Here is an 11,506-nt window from a genome sequence, read left to right as displayed (position 1 = left end):
GCGGGTGCACGCAGGGGGGGCGTGGGCGCGAGGGGGCGCGTGCGCGTGGGCGGGTGCGCGCAGTGGGGGGGCCGTGGGCGCGGGCGCTGACCCTGTGCGGGTTTGAAACGCAGACAGCAGGTCTCCAGGCTCTCGGTGTCCCACTTCGCTTCCCTTAATAAGGCTCATCGTTACTAAAGAAGCGGCTCCAGCTGTTATGCTGAATGAATGAATAACCAATTACAACAAAAGGTGAAATTTAAATCCCTGCTCCCGCGGTTCGAGAAGAAGGCTGTTCCCGTGACTCGCTGGAGGGCGGGCTTCCACACCAGGACCCCTCCTCGCGCAGCCCACCAACGCGGCACAGTCCGCGCCTCCATCGGGAAGCGGTCTGAGGGCTGAGCGGGTGGCAGAAGGCCACACGGGTCGGAGAGAGCGGACTGTGTCCTCTGACAAGGACACTGCATCCTGTGGGGCCCCTCCCAAACGTGGCTTTCAGTAAGAGTTGTCGATTGGTCAATATTTCCTCTGCTTTCTTCTTTTTCACCAGTATCACTGGAAACTACTAAACAGAGAAGCTCTCCTTTCAAACTGTCCTCTCTCATGCTTTATCTGTAGGAAATCCGACGGGTGTGATTAACTCAGTGGACAGAGCCTTGTGGCGTCGAGCGTAATGAGGCCTAATGAGACTGGCTCAAGAGATCAAATGAAAGACCAGAGACCACGGTCCTCAGCTGTGCGGTGACAGTGGCTTCTAAGTCAGCCTCCGCGTTCCTGCGCTGCCTTTACATGGCTCTTATCTGCCTGCTTTATTTGTATTTATTTTAACTCAGCTGGGGTGTCCTATCCACCCCCAAAGAATGTGGGTGGAGTTTCTCCTGCTTTACAGCATGAAGCAAACTGTATAGTGGCCTGACCGGGGGCCCGCGGTGGGGAGGTGGCGATTTCGGGACCAGAGCCCCACCACAGTTCAGGGCTGTCTGGCCCCGCCCTCCTCTCTGGCCCCGCCTCGTCTCCCATCTCCCTCCTCCCAGCCCCCAGAAATCCTCAGCTAGCGCCTAGAAGTGCCAGGCGCTGAGCCGAGCCGGGCGCTGAGGACGGGGGCCTCTGTCCTTAAAGGGCTCGAGGCCTGGCGGCCACACAGGATGCATGTGAATATGGCAACAGAAGGCAGACGGGGGCTGTCAGAGGACCAGGCGGGCACCTGGCAGGGCGGTGGCCTCAGGGAGGCCTGAAGCTGAGACCCGACGGGCGAGCGGGCGGTAGGTGTGCGTGTCTCTCGCTGCGCCCGAGGTGGCCAGGCTGTCCCAGCCCAGTGCCCGCAGCCAGGTTACTAATGCTCCTCTGCGCCTGTTCTCATGCCGTTCCACCCACTTGGAAGGCTCTCCCTCCCCTGAACTCGCAGCCACAGCTCCGGCTTGGGCCAGAGGCCCGCTTAACTCCACCTTCCCGCCGACATCTCTCCAAACCTCCATCACGGGGCTGTTCTTTCAGAACTGATGGGATAAATGTGCACAATACCATCATCTATTTGTATACATTTGTACGTAAGGAGTTATTATCACCTAATTAGAACCTACACTTCTCAAGGGCAAGGAAGTGTCTGGGTTCTCTTGGATGATTTTGGCTCCGAGAAAAAAAAGAAAAAGAAAATGTGCAGACAGCATGTTTATGGAGCGTCTGCTCTGTCTTCAGTACAACGCCCCCCGTTCCATTAGGTAACTTACAGAGGCAGCAGTTATTCTGAGGATCTAATGGATCCTTAGTTAAAGAATTTAACTGACCTGCTACCCAGTGAATTGCATCAACCGTACATGAAATGGAACAAGGGTTGCCCCAGCCTCCAAGCCACAAATAGCATCAGGGCTCACATCAGACCCACACACGCTGCTAACACAAAAACCTGTCGCTTGAATTAAAGTTCACATCCCTTTAGGCTGTTATACTTTGGTGTTTTTTAAGGGGTTAAAACCCCAAGTATCTTAGAAGTTCATCAATATAAAATGATAATAGGGGGACTTCCCTGGTGACACAGTGGTTGAGAATCCGCCTGCCAGTGCAGGGGACACGGGTTCGAGCCCTGTTCCGGGAAGATCCCACATGCCGCGGAGCAACTAAGCCCGTGCGCCACGACTACTGAGCCTGCGCTCTAGAGCCCACGAGCCACAACTACTGAGCCTGCGAGCCACAACTACTGAAGCCCGCGCGCCTAGAGCCCGTGCTCCACAACAAAAGAAGCCACTGCAATGAGAGGCACGTGCACCGCAACGAAGAGCAGCCCCTGCTCACCACAACTAGGGAAAGCCCGCACACAGCAACGAAGACCCAACGCAGCTAAAAGTAAATAACTAAATACAGAAGCAAACAAATAAATAAATTTATTTTAAAGAAATGATAGTAGGGCTTAGACTTCCCAGTGGCGGGAGAGATCCTGTCTCAGCGGTAAGTGGAAGCTGGTAGGGAGAGTCCAGTCTCTACGCAGACATTTCTGAAGGCCTGGGTCTGGTCAGAGCATCTCTACCAAGTTCTCACGGTGCTGACACCCAGCTTCTCAAGAGAACTGATTCTCCCAGCTCCACGGAAGATGCAAGTGATGATATTTCTACCCCTCCGTGTCAGAGGTTCCACTCAACTTGCTTAGACAGTACGGGCATCAGACAAGTAGTAAGCAAGCTGTCAGGTGGGGCTGCAGCTCCGGGGGCTCAGAGGGGGTGAGTCTGAAGAGACGCGGCCGAGGATGGCGCACCTCAACACGTGTAAACGCACAGAACCTTCCGGGGAAAAACACAGAGCCATGGGGATTTCCCTTCTCCTGACTCCCGCCCAGCCCAAGCAGAGCTGCACAGTACGTCCTGGGGAAACTCTGTTCGTCAAAAACGACTGACCAGAAGGATGTGCTTTTCTCCAAAAGCAACTGGACACAGTCAAGGCTCAGCACATTCTCCAGGATGGCCTCACAGCAGACATGCCAGCCATGGGACACAGGCTCACACCCGGGGCCTCGACACCCAGCCACGGGACATGGGCTCACACCTGGAGCCTAGACACCCAGCCTCGGGACACAGGCTCATGACCTCATGACCAGGGTGTAGACACCCAGCCGCGGGACACAGGCTCACGCCCAGGGCGTAGACACCCAACCATGGGACACAGGCTCACGCCCAGACCGCCCCCCCCACCCCCCCACCCCCCGCCCCAGGCCCCCTCCTTATGGTGGTCTCCTCCGGGCATCCTCCAGGCCCAAGGGCCAGAAATCCCACCCACCAGGAAACAATCCCCAATTAGGGGAAGAATGTGCACAAACACAAAATGCTTGTTATCTCAGCCAGGAGGCGTTTAGAAATGAGTTTCTTTTTCAACGTATAATAATGTTTGCCCTTGTTGTTTTGACTGAAAAAGTAGATACGATACCGCAAACTATGATAAATATTTCCATTGGCTAAACATCTCCCCAGCAGCAGACGGTGGTTCTCACATGGTTGCAGGATATTTCTACAACTCTCTTCTCAAAATTTAACAAGATTAATGACAGAAAATTAGTCAAGACAAGTATTGGCCTGTTTGGTTTATGCATCACTTCAACTATAGGAGAAAAGCACTTCCTTTTCACATTACTTAGTGATAAGTTGATGGGAAAGTGAAAAGCAAAGCCTAACACTGACAACAACCCTGACAACACAAACTCCTCCAAAAACACACGTGCACACACACAGATACACATATACACACACGTACACAGATACACACACACACGTACACAGATACACATACACACGTACACAGATACACACACACGTACAAACATGCAGATACACACAGATACACACATACACATACACAAAGATACACACACGTACACATACACGTACACAGATACATATACACACACGTACACATAGATACACATACACACACGTACACAGATACACACACGTACACAGATACACATACACACATACACGTACACACACATACACGTACACAGATACACAATACACACATACATAGATACACATACACACACGTACACAGATACACATACACACACGTACACAGATACACATACACACACAGATACACATACGCATACACACACATATACACATACACACACGTACACATAGATACACACGCACATAGATACACACACACAGATACACACACACACACACACACACACAGATACACACACCGGGATGTTCTGGGAAGAAAATATTTGTCGTCACAAGGGTGCCTTCTCAATGTAAACAACCAAATGGGAACTTTATTGCCAAACGTGACCTTAAATTTTATCAGGACTGCATGTGGTACTGACCTGCTCCCCTGAGTATCTTCTACTGACCCAAAGTCACATGAATGTGCTGTTTTCCAACAAATTCAAAGCAAAAAATCACTCAGTGATGTCAAAGACTTCAAGAGCAGACATTTGTGCCAATTCTAAATGTATAGATGGCAACCCATTTTTCAAGTCTTTTCAGTGAAAATTTCAACAGACATTTTCAAAAACAGTAGAAGAAATGGAAAGTGACAGCAGATTGTAAACAGCTAAAGTGAGAATCTTACAGATACTGATTGGTGTGCCATATGACGGGAAAGCCACACGATAGGAGGTTACAGAGAAAATCCAGGAACTCGGAGAAAATACCTACAACCTTCCTTTGAGCTCACAAGGCAGAGCAGGCAGGAACTCCGAGAGGGCAGAGGGCCTCCTGTCTTAACTGACAGCACCGCGGTCGCCGACCCCATGGACATGCAGGCCCTCCCCAGGCCTCTCTGGCTCCCTGGGGTAGGAAGACGGTGGCACCCCTTCAACTGTCACCACCCTGCGAGCATGGTCCCTGCTACCCCGACCTGGGGGACTTAGGGCGACCAGGGGCCTTCCGGGGAGGACTCAGCAGACAGGCTGGCTGTGGACACCCGCTGGGTCTCAGTGATCAGGACTGAGGACCCCAGACTGCAGACCCCGGAGGACGGGGGTGATTTGCTTCCGGTGACAGAGCAGAGGCCCGAACTGCACGGAGGGAAAATTATCCTGGAAGGATCCTCCCATCTCGCTTTTTCTTCACAACCTGGGCTCTAGAACGCTCCAGAGCCGGGCCTTGGCTTCTCCTGTCTCTGTGTTCTGGTCGGGCTTCCTTCCACGGGCTCACAGGCCTCAGCCCAGTTCGGTAAGCTGTTTGCTTCTGACACACAACCGTCATGTCACGAAGAAAGGATACACGCGAACAGGGTGGAAAATGCGGTATGAAGCTTAGACCCAGACGCCCCCCCCCCATCAGCGGGCGGCCGTCGAGGGTGTGGGGGGACGTGCGTCACGGTGCCTCCGGTGCTGGGGTGAAGCTGAAGGGGGCGCGGCCACGGCACCCTTCTGGGCTCGCGCTAAACGATCATTCGTGCTACGTGAACATGCTTTCGTGGGCCTAGCCCGCTTCTCGCCTTTCTTCCAGAAGTAACATCCCGAGTGGGTGGAGGACCCGCCGCCCCCGCTCCCCTGCCCCGCTCAAATCGTGGAATTCTGTGGGGTCGCTGAGCACAGAGGCCTCTCCCTCCGACAAGAGGCCCAGGAGAAGCCTGGCCGCACTGCGGCCTCAGTGCCTGGTCTGCAGGTGGTCACGGGCCCAGCCGAACCGGCCAGGGTCCTTTGTGTCCCCCAGGCTACGCCAAGGTCAGCTGTAGTCCCTTAGAGACGAAAGGACTCTGACTACTAGAAATGCCCATTCGCGTCTCTCCCCTTCCTAATATAGACACTTTGATTATGCTTACACGGCTTTGTTTTATTAGCATGGATACCTCACGCATTAAAAAAAATAAGAATTTATACATGTCATCCCTCACAACTTTTGGAGCTTAAGAGAATAACGAAATGTCACGCTTTATTCCTGAAGAAAACACAAACAGAAAGTGTACTTATTTTCAGAAAATTAGATGTGAAATTGCCTCTACTATGAAGTGAAGGGTACTCATTTCCCCTTCCCCTGCAGTCTTCATTCTGATAAAAATGTTGGGGGATTATTTAAAAGCAACATGAATTCTATATAAAAAGATATTTATCTATATAAAAAAGATATTAAAAAAGAACTCAATCCCGACACAAGCAATCCATAATACATTTGTAAATCCACAAAAGAATATGAATAATTTTCTTGAAACATGAAATATCTTCTTTAAAAATGAAATAGAGGGCATAGAGATATTCTAGATGACTAAATTGCCTTGCGAAGATTATTTTATATCCTCCTGCTTTTTGTTTTTGCTTAATGTGCCAACTCCCAGCATTGCATTTAAAATGAAAATGCCTACGTGTTTGCTTTCCTATTCTTTATCTTCTCTAATGAATATAATTAGTCTCCTTTCACAATGTCTTTATGCAAAACAAATTTATAAGCCAGGTAGTTAAGTAAGGAAGAAAATGCAGGTGAATGAAACATGACATAGAAGGTGATTCTAATTGCAATTTTGCTCCTCACGTTACAATTTGGAAGCAAAATCACCTAAAGGCTACTACAAAGACATTGGTCTTGGGTTTACGGACTTCCACCTTCTCTTGGGACTTAAGCGTCCAATGTTTTCAAATGCCACGTGTTACAGGAAAGCATGTGAAATGTTTCCCAAAAGATGAGCTCTTGGACCTTCTCCAATTTCCAATGCGATTTTTGACAGACTGCTATTATAATTTTTGAAGTAAACGAACTACTGTATAAAGTAAGTTGTTGGAAGAACGTGACTCCTGCAGATCTGGTGGGACTGAGTCGCCATGGGTTCTGGGATGACCCACATGCCCCTCAGGCTCCGAGGGGACTAACATCATCAAAGCCTGGGCTCCCATCTCATGTTAGAGACCGGGGCTCCAGACACCCTAGCTGTGTACCTTGGAGATCCCCATCGTCTCCTGGTCGATCTCTTTCAGACCGTAGGGAAGAAGGACGGGAGGTACTCCTCCAGCTTTTAGACCTCTACATCTCCCCGAAGGCATTCCCGAAGTCACTGACGGCAGAAGTGGGGCGTCCAGAGAACTCTTTTTATCTCAGTTTATCAGATGCTGAATTAGGTCCAATTTCTATTCAATTCAACTGGCATGTAAGCAATCCCTGGAGGCGTGAGGGCCAAAGGAAAGAGGAGGAAGGAACTAAATCAGCCGCAAGTGCTCACTGGATGACAGTTCTCATGGGAAAACCTGGAAATTTTAGGTTTTTTCATTTTCCAGCAATCTGCCCCTACTCCCATCCTGCATGCCACCCCCCCACACACAAACCCTAAAATCAAACTCTCAACTTCTAAAAATTCTTTTTCCATGACTGATTCATGTAAATGTTGATTCATTTAGCAAATGTCTGCCACTGTGCTGGGCAGGACGCCAGGCTCAGAAAGGACCCAAAGCAGATTCTGCCTTAAGGAGAGAACCGTCCAGTCCAGCACGGAAGGCAACACCCCAGATGACTACGGTCCAGGTCCAAAGGGGGACGGGCTTGGACGTGGCGACTGTCAGGCTCATTTCGAACTTGAGGTCCTATGACTGTCCCAGGCTTTGCTACTCAGAGTGTGGTCCAGGCGCCAGCAGCCCCCGCATCACTGGGTATCCCGTTAGAAACGCAGAACCGCAGGCCCCGCCCAGACCTACTAATTCCAAATCTGCATTTTAACAAGATCCCCAAGTGATTCGCGCACCTTAGCGTCTGAGAACTTCTGCTCAACGGGAGACAGACGCAGCCAAAAGGTGTCGTAATTCTGACAAAACTGCGGATTACTTCCCAGAGAGGAGGAGAGGTCTCTATGCAACCAGAGCAGGGCACCTGGGCCGTTCCTCCCCCAACTGCCTCTCTGCTAAGCGTCTCCCTTACGTTCCTTCTGGTCACATAAGCACGAGATGCTGGTGTGACTTTACTTTTTTGGGTCCCCAAACATATCATCAGTTGCCCAATCTTACAGTTTTCACATTTTATTTGTCCCTTGTATTCACTGTTGACAAGTGTCATTTTCCATCAATTACCCATTTCATCCTTGATAGCAAACACACAGAGCTTACGATGCACCAGGCCCTGCTTTAGGTGCTACACGAACGTTAACACGTTTAAGCTTCACCCCGACCCTGTGTGGCAGGGACCCTTATTACCCCCATTTACAGATGAGAAAATGGAGGCCCTGAGGGTCACTAACTCCCCAGGAAAGCTGCAGAGCTGGGATTCAAACCCAGGGAATGTGGCGCTGCGGCTGTGCTTTTATACCTCACACGATATTATGCCACACCGTGTGCAGAGAAGGACGTGACCGAGTCACGAAAGAGAGAACTTAAATCGGCATCCTTGGGGAAAGAGGTGCGTGCCCCGAAGGCCCAGAGGCTCAATGCTATCCTTGGCCTTCCAGGCTTTGCTCCATCTCAGTGTGTTTTCTTTGCTCGTTTCTGCCTGGTGTCTGACTGTGCAGAAACCGTTCCCAAGAAGGACTCGCTGGCCCTGTCAAAAGTCACAGCTGCAACGGGGACGGCGGGGACGGGATCCGGGAGCAGCCGTGACTACCCTGCTTGTCCTCCAGCTGAGATCGGTATGCGGCTCATGGGGCCCAGAGAAGATCCAGGGGAAGGAAATTGGAAAAAAAACAAACAACAGAACATGACTTGCAGACAGCATTCATAAAGCCATCATGATTTCATTATCTGGCCCTGAGAAGGAATTCTGCATTTTCAGACACACTGTGAGGAACATGCAATGTAAGCATTCTGTTCCCACAAGCCCAGCGATGCAGGTACGGGGCACGCAGGTGGGAGCTGCCACCAACAGAAGACTCAGACAAGAGGGGCAAAGGAAGACCTTCAGTTCATCTGGGACCTCAGCACCTCACGCCCGTGTCTCTTTTGGGAAGAATTCAGGAAAAGGGTTCAATTTCACCAACATTTTATATAGCACTCAAAGGCAATGTTTAATATACCACTAAAAGCTTGACTTGTGGTTTAGTCTGTCATTTGAAACAAAATGAAGGTCACTGCCTGAAATTTGCAGTGGATTTGAGTGAAACCGACTCCAGGGCTTTGCTGGGCCTTCCCTTCGGATGGAGAAGTGGGAAGAGGGGAGGGCTCAGACCCGCCAGGAAGCTGCTACTCAGTTTTGAAGGACAGAACACCACTCCCAGCGGGTAATCCACACAACTCTGTTGTCTGTGTAGGAGTCTAACATAAAGTAAGCTTGGAAAGTGCCGGGTGAAACGAAGTTAAACAGATTCCTTGCTGGTGATTCTCTAAGAGGGGTTAAAATAGTCAATATTCTCCAAATGAACTAGACATGGAATGCCTTTCTAAGACATTTCCTTTTTAAAGAGTTCTCAGTTTGTGAAAGACTGTGCTAGGTATTAAAAAAAAAAACAAGGGTATTAGCCCATGGGACTACCTACAGACAGAAGGACGACCTGGTGACTAAAAACAACACATCGTCTCCAGAGTGGGAGAATGACCAAGTTTCATACACTTATCAAGAGAGTCTTGTTTGGGGATTCATTTGTAAGACTACCCCTAACTTCAAAAAACTGTGTGTAAGTTGACTTCTTACTACAAAAGCATGGAAGTTCATTATAGAACATTTGGATAAAGAGAAATGTATTCAGTAGAGCCCTAAAGGTCACACATAATTCTGCCATGTAGAAATTGCCATTTTAAGAATTGTGTGTTTTCTTCTAATCTTTTGTAGGCATATTTTTAGGGACTTTAGATCAGCCAACAGATCCTGTTTTTTTTCACTTAATAGTGTCATAATCATATTTCATGTTATTCACATTCCTTCAGCATTATTAATAGCTGTATGATAACAGTAGATCAAACTCACTTGAATATCCTCGATGATGGGCACCTAAGTTCTTTTTTGATTCCTTTTATTGAAAAATCAACTATATTGAGGGATAATTTACCAACAAAATGTGTCACAAGTGCATAATTTGATGAGTTTTGAAAGATGCGTGCACTCGTGCAGACACCACTGTGATCCAGATATCAGACATTCCCCCCCGCCACAGGTTCCCTCTCCCTCCTCCCAGTTGCTCTCCCGTCACGCTCAGATTCCCATCAGCACCAGTCACCCTTTCCTAGAGCATCACACGTGCGGAATTACACAGTCCGTGCTCTTCCTCCAAGTGTGCCAGGTGTCCACTCCTTTTCATGAGTGAGCAGTATTCCTCGTGCGGACACATCATCCGCCAGCTGATTAGACACTGGGGGAGCGAACGCTTTATTAGAACTAAAGCTCTTATGCATATTCATGGCTAAGTCTCTATGTGGACATACATCTTCATTTTTCTTTGGTAAATGTCTAGGAAAATCACTGGTCACAGAGTAAATATAGACTTGGTTTTATAAGCAAGCCAAAGTGTTTTTTGAACTATTCGTACTTCTCTTAGTAATGCACGAGTGTTCCAGTTGTCCCAGCGTCCTCAGTAATACTTGGCTCTGTGGAGTTTTTCCATCTTGCCACTCCAAAGGGAGTGCGGTGGTATCGCACTGTCGTCTTAACGTGCATTTCCTACATGATGATCACACTGGGCATCTTTTCATGTGCTAAGTGGCCATTTGTGGAATTTCTTGTGTGAAGTATCTGTTCAGACATCTGGCCCATTTTTTAAATTGAATTATTTGTCTTCTTTCTTTTGAGTTATGGGAGATCTTCGTATGTTCTAGATGTAAGTCCTTTGTCAGATGCAAATATTACATTCATTTTTCTCCCAGACCAGTGTTTGCCTTTTCCTTTGCTTAGTGGTCACTTTCAAAGAATAGAGGTTTTTAATCATGACATTCATTTTGTCATTTTTTTCTTTTATGGTTCTTGCTTTTGGTGTCCTAAGAAATCCTTGCCTTTGCCCCCAATTGATCTAAACATTTAAGGCGAACACACACAAAACAAAAAGCCATAGAGAATGATAAATTGAACTACATGAAAATGTAAAACTTTGGTATTTGCAAGGCACTGTTAAGAAACTGAAAAGGCAAGTCATGGGCTGAGAGAGTGTATCTGCAAAACATAAAAACTCTCATAACTCAGGAACAGAAAACCACCTCAGACGTTTTTCCCTGCCCCAAGGTTGCAAAGCTTTTCTCCCATGTCTTCATCTAACAGTTTTCGATTTCCACTCTTGCATTTATACCTCTGCTCCATTTCAACTAATTTTGTGTGCAGTATGACTCTTGGGTTGAGATTCACTTTTTTACCCCATATGGCTATTCCCGATTCCAGCACCATTGGTTGTAAAGACTATCCTTCTCCAATTAATTACCCTGACAAGTTTGTAAAAATTCAATTGTCTATATAAGTGTGTGTCTATTTCTGGGCTTTATATTCTGTTCCCTCAATCTATAAATCTGTCCTTACATCAATATCATGCAGATTAAGCATTAAAAGAAATCTTAAAATCAGAGAGTAAGTGTTCTCCAGCTTTGATCTTTTTTTTCGAAATGATTCTAGAGGGCTTCCCTGGTGGCGCAGTGGTTGAGAGTCCACCTGCCGATGCAGGGGACGCGGGTTCGTGCCCCGGTCCGGGAAGATCCCACATGCCA

The 11,506-nt window shown here is 48.3% G+C and overlaps 1 protein-coding gene across 6 annotated transcripts in view; it reads right to left on the bottom strand.

Moving 5' to 3' along the window:
• The window catches only part of GMDS (GDP-mannose 4,6-dehydratase), a 519,944-nt gene that overhangs the window by 73,390 nt on the left and 435,048 nt on the right, over nt 1–11,506 (bottom strand). The gene's annotated exons all lie outside the window — the stretch shown is intronic.

Source organism: Physeter macrocephalus, chromosome 18 (assembly GCF_002837175.3).
Source record: "Physeter macrocephalus isolate SW-GA chromosome 18, ASM283717v5, whole genome shotgun sequence".
NCBI classification, from domain to species: domain Eukaryota; kingdom Metazoa; phylum Chordata; class Mammalia; order Artiodactyla; family Physeteridae; genus Physeter; species Physeter macrocephalus.
The sequence above is the reverse complement of the archived record's forward strand: the minus strand, read 5'-3'. Positions and strand labels throughout refer to the sequence as shown.